Source organism: Erinaceus europaeus, chromosome 21 (genome assembly GCF_950295315.1).
Source record: "Erinaceus europaeus chromosome 21, mEriEur2.1, whole genome shotgun sequence".
Lineage (NCBI taxonomy): Eukaryota > Metazoa > Chordata > Mammalia > Eulipotyphla > Erinaceidae > Erinaceus > Erinaceus europaeus.
Genome location: NC_080182.1, coordinates 41,557,468 through 41,574,955, shown reverse-complemented (window position 1 = coordinate 41,574,955; position 17,488 = coordinate 41,557,468). Strand labels below are relative to the sequence as shown.

Sequence of the window (17,488 nt, the reverse complement as noted above, 5' to 3'; positions counted from 1 at the left end):
GGCTCTTTGCAATAATAAAATGCTAAAAACTATAATGTATGAATGGTTGTGACACAAAATATTTTTTGTATGAAATATATGGGACTGATGTCTCTAAACAATATAAGGTCAACAGTAGTGAGGGAGAGAGGAACTTCTTTAATAATCCAGGGTCCTGGCAAGAGATGATGAAGTACCAGGAAGCAGAGGTGATGGATGTTACTAACACGGAAGTTCTAGGAGGCATTGAACTTAAAGAGGATTTATCCCTGACTCTAAGATGTGTATTAGAGACAACTGATTGAAGGACTTTGCATTTAGCTCTAAGAGGAAAAGCATGAGAAGTGGCAATTTCGGAAAGAACACAGAGCACAAATTTTGGATGTAAGTGTGAGACATAGAAACAATGTCCACTTATTGTATAGAGTTCACAGGGGTGTGGGCATTCATGTCATTGTTCAGAGAACAAAAATACTTTTGCTTCTTTTCGAGCAGCTTATTTTTGGACTGAAGACTAAGACAAACATGGAAATAAAATCACTCATCCCAAATGAAAAAGCTTTTCTTCCACACAGGAATTCTGGAGCTAAAATTTAATATTGTCTTATAAAAACATGTAATTTGGGGCTGGGGAGATTATGCAAAATGATCACGCCAGAAACTCAAGCCTAAGGCTCCTAGGTCCCAGGATCAGTCCCTAGCTCCACTATGTCAGAGCACTCTGGCTGACCCATCTCTCTCCCTCTTCCCTTTCCTATCTCTCTGCTGCCCTCTCCTTCAGCCCGGTATCATTAAATAAATTATTTTTTGAATGGTCAGTTGTTCTCTTGCTCCCTTCCTCTTTATCTTCTCTACCTCCTGTAAAATCATAGCCACCCAGCTCATCTTGGGACATTGAGCTTTTCCAAGGCAGCAGATTGTTTTCCAAGGACAGACAAGTAAGCCCATTTCTCTTCATGATTAAATGGAGCCAGTGTCCCTTCTGACAGCCGAGAATACAAGCTTTCTTTATGTGAGATGGGTCGATAAGAATAATCTCCTGCATTAAGTGTCACCCCTGGCTACTGCTCCTTTGTGCAGAGACTATAATCTCCCCTGAATCACATGGTAGGTGATCTAAACATTCTTCCCAGCAAATAGAGAGGAATTACTTTTGAGTTTACCTGGACTCTGATTAGACACATTGATACATTCCGGGGAAACACACCAGGGACCAGATAGCATATGTCATCACAGGCTCTGTTGCACACAGCTTTAGGACTAAATGATACAGTCCTGAATCTTACCAGACCAAGAAAGTTTTCGTCAACCTTCCTGTAAGTTTTCTTTTCTCTTCCTTATTGGGGAATAAGCCTGGAAGGATTATGGAAAAAGAACAGTTGAAAATACGTAAGATTTTATCAGGGTGAATGAAAGACAGGTGGTGTTTTATTTTGGTGAGAGAGACATGAAGAGTTTAAACTGTCACTTGAAATGTCTACTTTGAAGCTTGGAGCTGAGGCCCACTGGGGGCTGTTTATTACCTGGTGTTGTGATCATGAACAAAGAAACTAGGGAAATTGTTAACATATATTTATAAAGTAAGCTAAAAAAAAAAACAACACTGAATATAAAAGTTATCAGTGTTAAGAATTAAAAACTAGAGGACGTATAGATTTCATTCAATAGTGTTTTTTTTTTAATTTCCTTACTGGGTCAACAGTAAAATAAAATACAGTAGATTGTGCTTCAGTAACGTTTCTCAGATTTCCACACAGCAATTCAAACCCTATGAGGTCCTCCTTTGTCTTCTAGGTCCTAAACTTCCTGGTGTATTGGTGCAATACACCAACTCCAACCCAAGTTCTGCTTTGTGTTCTCCCTTCTGATCTTATTTTTCAACGTCTGTCTATGAGTGAGATCATCTCATATTCTTCCTTCTCTTTCTGGCTGATCTCACTTCACATGTTTCGTTCAAGCTCCACCCAAGAAAGTGAATTCATCATTTTTAATAGCTGAGTAGTATTCCATTGTGTATATATATCACAACTGTTGTTGGACACCTGGGTTGCTTCCAGGTTTTGGCCATTACAAATGGTGCTGCTGTGAATATAGGCATACACAAATCTTTTTGGATGGTTGTGTTTGGTCCACTGGGATATATTCTCAAGAGAGGAATTGCAGGGCCATAGGGCAGGTCTGAGAGTTCTCCAGACTGCTCTCCACAAGGGAATTTTTTTTAAGTTCTTAAAACACCTTTCTCACAAATGTGATTTGCAGTTTTATGTTTTGCAACATTCTCACTACCAGCAACTTGGGTGCATTTGATATCATTAAGAATTATCTATAGTTGTCTACTAAAGGGGACCAAGACTTTTAGCTTAGAAGAGTTTTTCATGCTGTTGAAAATAGTTTGTGAAATCCAACTTGGGATACTATCCCTACTTTTATTTTTTAAAAAGATGGAGAAAAAGGAGGAGGAGAAGAACTTACAGGGGTTGGACAGCACCATACTAGGTTAAGTGCACAAATCACCATGCACAAGGATTCAAACCCTCACTCCCTGCCTGCAGTGTGGATGCCTCACAAGTTGTGAAGCAAGTGTCTGCAGGTGTCACTCTTTCTCTCCTTATCCTCTCAATTTCTTATTTATTTATTTTTATTTAGAAAGAGGAAACATTGATTAAACCATAGGATAAGAGGGGTACAACTCCACACAGTTCCCACCACCAGAACTCCATATCCCATCCCCTCTTTCCCCGTGTCCCATCTCTCTCCTTCTTCCCTTTCCTATCTCTCTGCTGCCCTCTCCTTCAGCCCAGTATCATTAAATAAATTATTTTTTGAATGGTCAGTTGTTCTCTTGCTCCCTTCCTCTTTATCTTCTACCTTCTGTAAAATCATAGCCACCCAACTCATCTTGGGACATTGAGCTTTTCCTAGGCAGCAGATTGTTTTTCCAAGGGACAGATAGCTTTCCCCTGATAGCTTTCCTATTCTTTATCCCTCTGGGAGTATGGACCCAGGGTCATTGTGGGTTGCAGAAGGTGGAAGGTCTGGCTTCTGTAATTGCTTCCCCACTGAACATGGGTGTTGATAGGTGGATCCATACTCCCAGCCTGCCTCTCTCTTTCCCTAGTGGGGCAGGGCTCTGGGGAAGCAGAGCTCCAGGACATATTGGTGGGGTCGTCTGTCCAGAAAAGTCTGGTTGGCATCATGCTAGCATCTGGAACCTAGTGGCTGAAAAGAGAGTTAACATATAAAGCCAAACAAGTTGTTGACTAATCATGAACCTCAAGGCTAGAATCGTGCAGATGAATAGTGTGTGTGGGGGGGTCCTCCATTTTGTAGGCATATTTTAGTTATATTCCAAAGGGCCTGTAGCTATACTAGTTTTTTTGTTTTTCCCCTGAGCCTGACATCTGATATGCAGGTGGATCCAAGTTATTGTCTGGGGAGATGATGTCATGCCTGGAAAAGGACCAGAAAATTAGATCAGGGAAGAGAGTAGCTCCCAAATATGGGAAAGGAGTATTATAGATATTGTTGACTGTAAACCCCATCGATTTGATGTGATCTGGGGCCCATATTCAGCTTAGGAGCCTGTGTGACCTCTGCATCCCTGTAGATCTGAGCTCACATTCTGTGGTCATGAGTAGGAACATTCCAAGCTGCCCCAGTATCAGGACCCATCTTCCTCAGGTGTAGCATAGAGTATGTTGTCCAGCCTCCCTTCAGAGGATGGAACATTCTCTACCATTGGTGATCCAAGCTGAGGGCAAGGTCCTACGGGGGCCCACAAAGGGGTCTATTTTGTTGTTCCTGATAGAGATGACTGGTAACAATGGAGAGAGGGATTTATTCATGTCTGTTTGGGAATCTCAGGACTCCCCAAATAGGGCCTCAGCTGATGGGGTGGATCCTATCAATTTCTAACTGTCCTATCTATTAAAAATAAACCAAAAAAGGAGGAAATAGCTGCTGGGAGCAGTGGTGGATGTGTAGTGCTGATACTGAGCCTCACTAATAGCCCTGATAGAAAAAAAAAATCCTTGTGAATACTTCTGTTAGAAACAGACTAGCAGAATTCAACTGCTTTTCAGTGACTTTATTTAGTGCAAACAGACTAACAGAACATACTAAAGCTGACTTCGGTTTTACGAATGATTCTACAAACACTGAACGTGCAGTCCTTGTGCACAAAGGCTGCTGGCTTGATTTTCATGAGAATCCTCTATTTAGAAAGCTAGTCTTCTGTTTAGCTTTTCTCCCTGGCTATCTCAAGCCTCTCTTCTTTTTTGTCTTGGTGTCAATGGACTGTTTGCTAAATTACATTCTTATAAGGAGTGCAATGGAAGGAAAAAGGAAACAAAAATCTCCTTAGACTGCAATGACACTGAAGCTGGAACCAGATTTGGCAAGAGTGGAATCTGAAAATGGGCCATTAAGCTGAGTGCTGAGGCTTGTGTTTGGGTTTCAATCCCTATCAGTAAAGTGATTAGAACTGGCTGTCTCATAGAGATAAAGCCGGACATGGGAGTGGGTGTGTTGGGGGGGTGGAGGGATAGCATAATGGTTATGCTAAAAGACTCTCATGCCTGAGGCTCCAAAGTCCCAGTTTCAATTGCCTGTACCAGCATCAGCCAGAGCTGAGCAGGGCTCTGGTAAAAAATAAATTAACTTTAAAAAAAAGGGACAATCTGAGCAAAGGCTTTTAGTACACTAGTGACCAGGCAAGAGCCTTAACTTGTGAATGGTAAGAGGCAAAGTTCCAGTTGAGACACCCAACTGAAAAAAAATAAAATAAAATAAAAAGGAACCCAGTAGCCAGTCAGGTGCTAGTGAAACACAGAAGACAAAAATAAGGAGCTCAAGCCCCAGTCCCCACCTACAGGAGGAAGACTAAACTCCATTCCTTGGACTGTGAATTATGCTGCAAGTGTCTTTTTCTTCTCCTTCCTATCACTCTCTCTCTGTCTCTGATCAAATAAAAGAAACGAAAAGAAAAGAAGGAAGGAAGGGAGGAAGGAAAGGAAAGGAAAGGAAGGAAGGAAGAAAGAAAGATAGAAAGTGAGAGAGAAAGAAAGAAAGAAAGAAAAAAAAAGGAAAGAAAGAAAGGAAGTAAGGAGAGAGAAAAAAAAATGGCCACCAGGAGTGTCATGCAGGCACCAAGGCCCAGCTATAATAAAGCCTGGTGGCAATTAAAAATAAAACTATCAAGAATTGTGAGTTTGGGGATGGGGGAGAGTACAAAAGTTATGCACGGTCCTTAGAAGCCTATGGCTTGGAGGCCCCAGCCCCAGCCCCTGGCACCAGCATGAACCAGAGTTGAGCAATGCTCTGGGGAAGAGGGGCCTCGGGTCGCTCATTCAGGTCCTCTGGCCTGGCATTGAGCTGACTCTCCCCAGCTCTTGTCACTACCACTTAACAAAATGAGAAAAGAAAATTTAATAACGGAACTGCAGCAAAGACGAACTCTTGGCAACCACCACTGATATCTCCCAACTGACTTAAATTTGATTGTGCCCACTGAGCAATGCTCATGAATTAATGTAAATTATTTATTGGAATTCTCAAGCCTCCCCACAGCAGCCCCTTCTCAGAGAATGAATCTCTACAGAGCTCCAGCCAGAGCTTCCTATTGAGACCATTTAAAGTCACTCATGTGATGATGTGGAAGCAGTTCAGAACCTCCACACAGCCCGTTATGCATAAACTTTCTGTGTGTCTCTTTCTCTGTTCCCATTCACAGAAGGTCATTTGTCCTAGAAGACAAGGAAGATGGCACTCAGGCTGGACTTGCCATTGGTTCAGCCGTGAGCCTAGTTTCTGTTAGCGAGCATAAATCAAACCACCATCCACTGCAAGGAAGCAAAGATGTTTATTGACGAATTGCAATCCGGGCCGAGATGGTGACTGGTGTTAGTCTACCAAGCTCGACCCTGAACAAGGCTCAAACCACACAATTTATAGGAATTCAGACTACACTCAGGGAGGGGGAACACATCACCTTGTCAACTTACATCCAATAACAGGCTATAGCAAACACAAAATCCAATCATTTCAAACTTAGCAAAAAGCAGGGTCCATACAAAGCAAAGTGCGGGCTAATTTCAAACCTTGCAAAACTAGACAACCAATAAGACTTGACCAGGTACTAGGTCTTCACATCCCCCTACCATCATACCAGGCCATCTGGCGACCAGTATACTGCTGGGGCTGTGCAGAGGTCCTGATAAGGCTAGCCCTCACACAACCAATAGAATTCAACCAGGCAGGGTCGCCACATCCTCCTGCCATCGGCTATGACCACCCATCCGGTAGACAGCGCACCACAAAGTCTGTGCAAAGGTCCTGATAAGGCTTGTTCCCATGCAGGGTCCTTTGAACAACTTACAAGACAATGGGTGGCCTTCACTGATTAGGTCCTGTTTATTCAAGGGGGAAGGGGAAAGGAATTTTCCACCTCATACTACAAGCAACTCATACTAAAAGCACTTAACAAACAACTGCATAAAAAGGGAATTTCAAGGCTACTGCCTTTTACAGTTTCTTCTTCGTTCTCACTGCTCTCCTACATCTTAAGAGTTTTATGCCAGAAGTGACATCATGGCCAAGTGACTTTCTCAACGTATCTTTACCATTGGTATTTTAGGAGAACTGCAAAGTTCTTCCTAATTAAAAATGTATTATTAGCATCAAGGAGGTAGTGCCACGGATAGCAGGGAGGAGGTTATGCCCTGTTATTCTTACTTTTTTCAGAGCTAAATAATAAGTAGCTTCAGATTTTTTAGAGCTTGTGTATTTTTTCTGGGTTACAAAACTCCATGATGTGCCGGAAATGAAAAGGTATCAGGACAAAATGTTTTTGTAAGACCCAAACTGGACAGCTGCTTTCTGGAGTGCATATGCTCGTGATGTTTATCTTAGAATCATTTCTGGAGCACTGTCTTAAGCACATATATTAAAACCAGAGCTTTCAGCCTCCCCTGCCTCTGTAAAACAGCAATTGTGCAATTACCATTTCTCATGTCAATATTAAACCGGAATGTGTCTGTATTCTCTAAAGGACAGGGGAAAGGAAGTTAGGCCCTGGAGTTACTTACCTAACACTGACCTTGCACTGTTAAATCTCATCCCATAAATTTGCAAGTCCCGATGCATTTTCTCAAGCAACTCAGGGAAAGAAAGTCACTTATCTTTTGCAGGTGTGTTTTGTTTGAGTAAGGGCCTTCACAGCTAAAAAACTGTGTTGGGTGAAATGAAAAATCTATATTTGTAGAATCCTTTGTAATGTATATTGCAAGCCAGAACCAGAAAACATTTCCTATTATTGCATGAAAGATAAAATATGAGGAAGAGCAAACTATTTCCAAGCATATATGCCTGCATTAAAATTCGGTCAGTTTGTAAGTGTCCTATTTATGCATATACGTAAATATGTAAATATTTTTGTCCTTGGGACCTGAATCTGCCAGATTATGAGTTCCGGAACTTATTCAGGACAGCTTTAAGTTTTACATTTCTCTAGGCGGTTTAGTGCTGGCTTAGCCAAAGCCTGACTGCCAAATCTCCCTGTCTGTTACACATTGGGTGGCTTCCTCCTGGGGGCTGCAAACTTTTGCTGTCTGACAAAGGAATTAACAAAGGGCATCATCAGAGTGGTTTCTAGAAGAAGAATCCGAAAGAAAATGGCTTTTTAAAAAAGATTTTTTTTTAATTAATTAATTTATTTTTTTCCCTCCAGGGTTATTGCTGGGCTCGGTGCCTGCACCATGAATCCACCGCTCCTGGAGGCCATTTTTTCCCCCTTTTGTTGCCCTTGTTGTAGCTTCATTGTGGTTATTATTATTGCCCTTGTTGATGCAATTCGTTGTTGTATAGGACAGAGAGAAATGGAGAGAGGGGAAGACAGAGAGGAGGAGAGAAAGACAGACACCTGCAGACCTGCTTCACCGCCTCTGAAGTGACTCCCCTGCAGGTGGGGAGCCGGGGGCTCGAACCGCGATCCTTACGCCGGTCCTTGTGCTTTGAGCCACATGCGCTTAACCCACTGCACCACCGCCCGACCCCCAAAAAAGATTTTTAAAAAGATTTATTTATTCCCTTTTGTTGCCTTTGTTGTTTTATTGTTGTAGTTGTTGTTATCGACGTCCTTGAGTCCTTGTTGATAGGAAAGAAATTGGCTTTTAATATACACTCCTCCCCTCAGCTTTCCTTGGCATTTTTGTCAGCTCCTTTTTATTTTTTTTAATGATATATTAGCACCACCTTCAGAGATTTTTTTCAAAATAAAATGTATTTCCTTCTTTGATTTGTATCATTTTATTGGGACGTTCATGGCTTCCCTGGGGCATGATATGACGGTGGAAAAGGGCCGACATTGGCCGGGAGTGTTGTGCAGGCCCCTGTCTTGGTGAGCTGAGAAGTTTCACCCATCTGCTACTTTTTTTTTTTTATTACCTCCAGGGTTATTGTTGGGGCTTGGTGGCTATATGACAATTTTCTGTTAATGGCAGATGTTTTTCTCCTTTCCTTTTGATAGAGACAGAGAAGAATTGAGAGGGAAAGGGGAAGACGGAGAGACAACAGCTTCAGTGCTTGTGAAGCTTCTCTCCTGCAGGTGGAGACTGGGGGCTTGAACCCGGGCCCTTGCAGATGACACCATGTACACTAGGCTGGGAAGCCACTGTCTGCCTTGTTAGCTACTCTTTACAATGTCTTTTTGGTATAATAGTGATGTTTCCTTTTTAAAGTATTTTTAATCTTATTTTTACTTATTTATTATTGGATAGAGACAGAGAAATTGAGCAGGGAGGGGATAGAGAGGGAGAGAGAGAAAGAGACACCTGCAGCCCTGCTTCACCACCACTCGGAAAGCTTTCCCCCTGCAGGCGGGAGCCAAGGGGCTGAACCTGGGACCTTGCGCACTGTACCGTGTGCTTAACCAGGTGTGTCACCAGCTGGCCCCAACAATCATCCTGCTCCTCTTACAGTAGATCTTTTTTTGTATTGTAAACTTTTTATTTATAAAAAGGAAACACTGACTAAACCATAGGATAAGAGGGGTACAACTCCACACAATTCCCACCACCAGATCTCCATATCCCATCCCCTCCCCTGACAGCTTTCCTATTCTCTATCCCTCTGGGAGCATGGACCCAGGGTCATTGTGGGATGCAGAAGGTGGAAGGTCTGGCTTCTGTAACTGCTTCCCTGCTGAACATGGGTGTTGACAGGTGGGTCCATACTCCCAGCCTGTCTCTCTGTTTCCCTAGTGGGGCAGGGCTCTGGGGAAACAGGGCTCCAGGACACATTGGTGGGGTTGTCTGTCCAGGGAAGTCTGGTTGGCATCTTGCTAGCATCTGGAACCTGGTGGCTGAAAAAAAGAGTTAACATACAAAGCCAAACACATTGTTGACCAATCATGGACTTAAAGTCTGGAATAGTGCAGATGAAGAGTTGGGGGGGGGGGTGTTCCTCCATTTTGTAGATAGCTAGTAGGCATATTTTAGTTATATTCCAAAGGGCCTATGGCTATATTAGTTTTTCTTTTTCTTCCCCACCCCCCAGCCTGAAATCTGATATGCAGGTGGATCCAAGTTATTGTCTGGGGAGATGATGTCATGGCTGGAAAAGGTAGATCAATTTTTCAACCTACAGTTGTCATCTTTTTCTTTCATGGTTTCTTGTCTTCTTTCCTGGTGCTTTCAGTGATTATAAACTAGGTATCTCAAGCCTTAAGACCCACAGGCCCACCCCATTGTATGTGTCTTTGTGACTTTCCCTAAGTGAAGTAAATTAGTACTTGGCACTTAGACTGGTCAGCAAGCATGGTGGTAAGAGCCATTCCCACCAGGAGGCTTAAGATCTCAATTGGAAGGAAAAAAATATCTGCACAACTTTTGTCCTATGATATGTTAGAACCATATTTAAAACTATTTTTGAGGTTTTCTGATTCTTTTTAATTTCATTTCATTTTTTTCATGCTTCAAAATAAAAGCCAAGTGAAATGTTTTTTAAATGCAAACAAATACTTATTCCACATTCCCCTTATTTATAAGTATGTTGATCACCAACAGATGTAGATATTTATATCCATGGACACCAAGTATAAGTTTATGAGATGTTTCGGTAAGTTTCTCTGGAATTTCTTCAAATATATCAAGCTCTACATTTTTTTTAAATGAAGTTTATCCTATAAATTCAATATAATCACTAAAATTACGAGAACCATTTGCGCTCCAATTAAAATGTCACAGATTAATAATTAAAGCAAAAGAGTTTTCCCCCCTGAAATCACAAGGTTACAGTGTTCTAGTCTGTGATGTATTTGTCATCATGGTCTATTAACCAACTACGAGCCAAAGTAATCTGTCTAAAGTTCTCACACAGCCTTACCTAACTTCTAAGTATCAAATTCTGAATTGTTCATAAAAGACAGATGCAGAAACAATGACTGAAATATTAACTTTAAACGATAGATAAAAACAGTCTTAGTCAAACACAGTTTTTTTTTCTTTTAAAAATATTCAAACTCATTTTTTTAAGGGTTTTTTTTTTTAATTTTTTTTTAGGGGGATGCTTGTGGAGAGGGAGACTATGTCATCCTATGTCATCTCCAAATCTGTCTTGCCAAAAATTTAATTTTATGGCAGGGTCTCTAAAAGGCTAGGTAGACCTTTTATGAGAGAGTTATATAAACAAATCCTTCCCTTATGGGCTTCACATTCCATTATTACCTTCTCTCATTTAAGATGAGAAAGATGGAGAAGGATGAACTTAAACCCACACACCTTTGCTTGCAGTGCCTTCCCTTGATAACCTTCCTAATTGACATTCTTCACAATGCCTTATCTTAATAAGACCTACTGAAAGATAGCATCTAGAAGCAGAATGGTTAATCACTCAGTTTTATCAGGCCTCTACCATGTATATAGGAGGCATACAATTTAGTAATGCAATTTATTATGCTTTTCCTTTTATCCATTTTTCTGATACTTACTTGATTATTTATCCAACATTTGAAGAATACCAAAGAAGTACAGGAAAATTTCTTTTATACCCCTAATAATAGAAAACAAAATTCTCCTCTCTTAAATGAGGTTAAAATAGTCTGAAAATGGAGAAGTGGAGATTATTGGCAAGTAAAAGTTAACAATTATTAATTATTAAAAGTTAACAATAATTTTAATAAATAGAAGTGGAAAGAAATACAGAAATGTATAAACCTTGTCTTTAACAATGATTATCTAATGTTGTAAAAAATTTTTTTTTCTATTTACTTTTTGACCTTATGTCCTAGTATTCTACAATGTTCCTATGTTGGTTATTTTTATAACAACTTTTTCATTTATGAGAAAAAAATTTAAATATGCCACAAAATTGACAAAATGCTACTATATATTTTAAATTAGCTGAAAAATAAAGGGAAATAACCCCATTTCAAAAAGATAAACACATGCTAACAGTTCAGATAGAAGATTTAATTTTATGTTTGCTTATTACTGGTTGGATCTTCCAAGTTTTTTTTTTTATTTTTATTTATAAAAAGGAAACACTGACAAAGCCATAGGATAAGGGGGGTACAACTGCACACAATTCCCACCACCAGAACTCCGTATCCCATCCCCTCCCGTGATAGCTTTCCTATTCTTTATCCCTCTGGGAGCATGGACCCAGGGTCATTGTGGGATGCAGAAGGTGGAAGGTCTGGCTTCTGTAATTGCTTCCCCACTGAACATGGGTGTTGACAGGTGGATACATACTCCCAGCCTGTCTCTCTCTTTCCCCAGTGGGGCAGGGCTCTGGGGAAGCGGGGCTCCAGGACACACTGGTGGGGTTGTCTGCCCAGGGAAGTCTGGTTGGCATCATGGTAGCATCTGGAACCTGGTGGCTGAAAAGAGAGTTAAAATATAAAGGCAAAAAAAAAACCCTGAATAATCATGGGCCTAAAGACTGGAATATTGCAGATGAAGGGTGGGGGGGGGGGTCTCCATTTTGTAGATAGTAGACCTGTTTTAGTTATATTCCAAAGGGCCCATGACTATACTAGTTTTTTGTTTGTTTGCTGAGCCTGCTATCTGATATGCAGGTGGATCCAAGTTATTGTCTGGAGAGATGATGTCATGGCTGGAAAAAGGGCCAGAAAACTGGATCAGGGAAGAGAGTAGCTCCCTAATATGGGAAAGGTATACAGAGTCAATATATAATTATTGTTGACTCTAAACCCTATCGATTTGAGCTTATCTGGGGCCCAGTTCTTATTTGCTGTGATCAGGAGGATTTATCCAAACTCAAGGACCATTAGTGAGTCCAGGAACTTTTTTTTTTTCTTTTGCCTCCAAGGTTACCTCTGGGGCTTGCTGGGGCTTGGTGGCACTAGGAATACACTGCTGCTGGTGACCTTTTTTTTTTTTTTCCTTTTCTTTCTTTCTTTCTTTTTTTTTTTTTTCTATTTTATTTGATAGGACAGAGAGAAATTGAGAGGGGAGGGGAAGGTAGAAAGAGAGAAAGAGAGACACCTGCAGACCTGCTTCACCACTTGTTTTTTGTTTTTTTTAATTTTTTTAATTTTTTTTTTTATTATTTATTTTCCCTTCTGTTGCCCTTGTTGTTTTATTGTTGTTGTTGATGTCACAGTTGTTGGATAGGACAGAGAGAAATGGAGAGAGGAGGGGAAGACAGAAAGGGGGAGAGAAAGAGAGACACCTGCAGACCTGCTTCACCGCCTGTGAAGCGACACCCCTGCAGGTGGGGAGCCGGGGTTAGAACAGGGATCCTTACGCTGTTCCTTGCACTTCGCGCCACGTGTGCTTAACCCGCTGAGCTACCGCCCGACCCCCCCGCTTTACCACTTGTAAAGTGTCCTTGCTCTAGGTGGGGGAGAGAAAGGAATCAAAAGAAATCCTTGAGCTTGTGTGCTCAAGGATTATCCCAGCACACACCCCCATTCATTTGTCAAAAAAAGACTTATTCAAAAAATAATTATGAGAATGAATCTGCCTCCCAACATGGGGGAAGATGTTTGTAAAGTTAAAAAAGGACTGGAGGCAAAACAATTTTGTTTATGGTCCTCTTGGTCCCATGAGCCTTGTTTGTGATGGGAAGTTCTTATTTCCTTGGACTGGCTCAGTCCTAGTGATTGGCACAGGAGAACGTGTGTGGTCACTGTGCAGGGCCATAGGTCACCAGCAAGGGCTCCTGCTGAATCATTGGCTGGTCTGCCATCTTGGTTTCCTTCTCCGTTCTTACATTCCCTAAAATGTCAACAAAAAATTACCTGCACAGTGATACTTGAAATGTTCATACCTTTTTATATCGTACTTCCATATTTAAAACGGTGTATTACTAAGTTTTCAACTATACAATTAAAGTTTTCTCTCTGAAGATGGAGAACAGGATATGCCATTACAAATTATTTCTCTTTGGCATAAGGATTAAACAAATTCTGGTTATTTTAAAGAAAGAACAGAATAATCTCTGGAAGAAAAAATTATCCTTTGATATTTATATGGAAGATCTTCTTAATTTTTTTAGTGATTTAATAATGTTGGTCAAAATATAGGTTCTTTTACCTGTCACTCTTACATAATAGTCTATATAACTAAATTTCTACATGCACAATTTTGTTTTTTAATATTTATTTATTCCCTTTTGTTGCCCTTATTGTTTTATTGTTATAGTTACTATTGATGTCATTGTTATTGGATAAGACAAAAAGAAATGGAGAAAGGAGGGGAAGACAGAGAGGGGGAGAGAAAGACAGACACCTGCAGACCTGCTTCACCGCCTGTGAAGCGACTCCCCTGCAGGTGGGGAGCCGGGGGCTCAAAACGGGATCCTCAGGCTGGTCCTTGCACTTTGCGCCACCTGTGCTTATCCCGCTGTGCTACCGCCCGGCTCTCACACGCACAATTTTGAATCAGTGTAAATGTATCTGTAGGCAATATGTAGGAATATGATTCTTATGTAGAATACATTCTTGACAGCTCAAGTGCCCTTTGACTGGAAGTTGTATCAGCTTAGTCTCCTACCATCTGTGTTTAAAAATGTGTTTTCCCCATACTTTGTGACCAAGGTCGGCTGTGAAATATTTGGATCTAGCAGTAGTGCACGTGAAAAGGATGATCTAAATGTGTCACCCATCATCTCATGACAGCCCCCATGCAAATGGACACTTTGATCTACTCATTTTTAAAGAAATTTTATTCATTTATGAATTAAAGGATAGGAAGAGAGAGGACGAGAGACCCAGAGCATCATCTCTGTGATACCTGTGCTGCTCTGATCCAACTCTGGACCCCAAGTGCCACTGTGCCATGTCCCGTGTCGTTGTTTTGCTGGTTTTCTGCCATCAGTTAATGGCAGGGACTTTGAGCACACACAAAGAATCTACTGCTCCTGGTGGCCATTCCCCACTTTTTTTTCCCCCTTGGATACAAAATTGAAGTGAGAGCTGGGGGGGGGGGCAGAGGAAAGAGAAAGAGGGTCCAGATGGTGGTGCAAGGTCCCACACAAGGATCTGGGCTCGAGTGCTCCACTCTTCACAAGCTGCAGTAGCAGGATCTGCTGAGCCCGATGGCTGATGGCTAGCACTCAGGGGGACTAGTGTCTGGGAAGACAGTGTCATAGTGTCTGCGGGTGGCTTTTTCTCTCCCTTTCTATCTCCCCCTCCTCTCTTTATTTCTCTCTGTCTTATTCAATAAAATGAAAAAAGAGAGAGAGAGAAAGGTAGGAAGGAAGGAAGGAAGAAAAGAAAGGAAGGAAGGAAGGAAAAAAGGAAGGAAGGAAGGAAGGAAGGAAGGAAGGAAGAAAGAAAGAAAGAAAGAAAGAAAGAAAGAAAGGAAAATGGCCTCCAGGAGCAGTGGATTTGTAGTGCAGGCACTGAGCCCCAGCGCTAACCCTGGAGGCAAAAAAAAAAAAAGAAAGAAAGAAAGAAGAGAGAGAGAGAAGACAAAGAGAGACACCTCTAACCCTGTTTCACCACTTGTGAAGCTTCTTCCCTGCAGGTGTGAACTGGGGACTAGAATCTCTGAGCAAGGAAATATGTGAGCTCAACTGGGTGCCCAACCCCCCACACACTTTCTTTCTTTCTTTCTTTCTTTCTTTCTTTCTTTCTTTCTTTCTTCCTGCCTTCCTTTCTCTCTCTCTCTCTCTCTCTAATTGATAACGAACAACAAGGCAATAGGGAAAGAGGAGTACAATTCCACATGGTTCCCACCACCAGAGTGCCACATCCCATCCTCTCTGTTGTTTTATCCGGGCTGGCTTCACGGGCGGGTAACAGAGACGACCAGAGACACGCGGCTGGGCCGAGAATCTGTATTTCTTCATTCACGAACAATGATTCATAAGCTAACCCAAACTAATCACCAAACAGAACTCTCCTGCATCCTTCTCACATGGCGGCGCCAAGAAGTCTCGAACTCTGTCGGGGTTCTTTGGGGCAGGGACAAGCAGGACTAAACGAAACGAGCAGGACTAAACCAATTTTCCTGGCAGGGGGAGAGCTAGAGCAAACCAATGTAAAGCATACAACACCTCTCCATTGGAAACTTCCCTATTCTTTTTCCCTCTGGGAGCCTGGACCCTGGATCATTATGGGGAGCAGAAGGTGGGAGTTCTGGCTTCTGTCATTGCTTCTCTATTGGACATGGGCGTTGGCAGGCCGATCCACACCCCCAGCCTGTTTCTACCTTTCCCTAGTCCAGCAGGGCTCTGGGGAGGGAGGTGCCAGGACACCATTGGAGGGGTCATCTGCCCAGGGAAGTCAGGTTGGCATAATGGCAGCATATGCAACTTGGTGGCTGAAAAATCATTGAAATATAAAGCAGAACAAATTGTTTAATAATCAGGAACCTATGGGTAAGAACAGTGATTTATACAGTGGTTTGGCTGAGCAGCTTTGCTGTTTTTTGGTTTGTGTCTCTCCCTTTGATTCATTTGGTTATATTTAGCAGAAAGATGGGGGGACAGCTAAAATGCTAGCCTTCCCATGTGGCCTTTCATTCTCAAGGAGAACACAGTGGATATTCTCAAAGGGTTGCAGCAACATTCCAGGGTGAAACCCCTAACATGCATTACCTTTCTGATGTCCTAACAGCAAGGCAAGTCACATGACTCAGCCCAGAGTCAAAATCAAGTCTAGAGGAGAACCACATAGGGGCATGACTTCACTTGTACTAAACCTACCAGTGAGTGTGATCTTCATTGGTATTTCTTCTAATGAGTTTGAGGAATTTGGATTTTTTTTCACATGTTTAGCAGACTACATTCATTTCTATAAAATATCTACATATCCGGTGTAAGGATCCCGGTTCGAGCCCCCACTCCCCACCTGCAGGGGAGTCGCTTCACAAGCGGTGAAGCAGGTCTGCAGGTGTCTGTCTTTCTCTCCCTCTCTCTGTCTTCCCCCTCCTCTCTCCATTTCTCTCTGTCCTATCCAACAACAATGACAACAATAATAACTACAACAATAAAACCACAAGGGCAAACGAAAGGGAATAAATAAATAAAATAAATATATATATTTTTAAAAATATATCTACATATCTTTAACATATATTAATTCTCCATTGTTTAATGGTCCTTTAGCTTCCAGGAGTTTTCTACGTATTAAAGAGATTGTTTTTCCTTCTATAGCATGAATTACAATTATCTTACCTTTCTTAGACATCATGTCTTCTCTCTCTCTCTCCATATATATATTATTCTGGTGTAGGCAGCACACATCACATTGAGCACACGCATAACTGTGCTCAGAAACCCAGATTTAAGCTCCAAGCCCTAGTCCCCACCAGCAGAAGGAAGTCTCACAAGTGTCAAGCAAAAGTGCTATAGGTGTTGGCTTCTCTCTCTCTTCCCAGCCCCTCCTCATTTGTATCTGATTTATCCAGTAAGGGAATACATAAATAAATAAATAAATAAATAAATAAATAAATAAATAAATGGCTGCCAAGAACAGTGAATTTGCAGTGCAGGAACCAAGCCCCAGGGATAATACTGGTAATGATTAAAAAAAAAAACAAAATAAAACAAAAAAAGAAGAGAAAAATGCTCTGTACTGGTATTGGAAGAAGTTCTTTATTTTTCATTGATGCTATGTCAGTGATCTTTCTATTATTGATCATTGTATTAATTACACTTTTCCAAACTAATTTTTCAGGCTATTCTTTTGTATTTGGTTTAAAGTTTTATGTTTTAGATGATTTTATTTAAATGTGAGAGCCCAGAACAATGCTCAGCTCTGGTTTAGGGGATTAGATGCTGGGGATTGAACCTGGGAACTTAGAGTCTCTTGCATAAAAATTATGCTATCTGCCCAGCCCATAATTTGAATTTTTACTTGATTTCTACTGACGTTTTTCTAGTGAATAGTCCTTTTTAGTCTATTGGGGTGGGGGGTAGTATAATGGTCTTATCTGCATTTTCCAAAAAGTGGCTATTTGCTTGTGCTGTTCTTGGCCAATTTCCCTGTGCTTGTCACTTGTTGGAATTTAGCAGTATAAAGGAAGGTCACACAGAGGTC

The 17,488-nt window shown here is 41.4% G+C and overlaps 1 long non-coding RNA gene across 2 annotated transcripts in view; it reads right to left on the bottom strand.

Moving 5' to 3' along the window:
• The window catches only part of LOC132535322 (uncharacterized), a 474,613-nt gene that overhangs the window by 399,776 nt on the left and 57,349 nt on the right, over positions 1 to 17,488 (bottom strand). For both annotated transcript variants that reach the window (XR_009547119.1, XR_009547120.1), the window contains exon 2: positions 10,964 to 11,025. This is a non-coding gene — a long non-coding RNA (uncharacterized LOC132535322). The remainder of the gene's footprint in view (positions 1 to 10,963; positions 11,026 to 17,488) is intronic.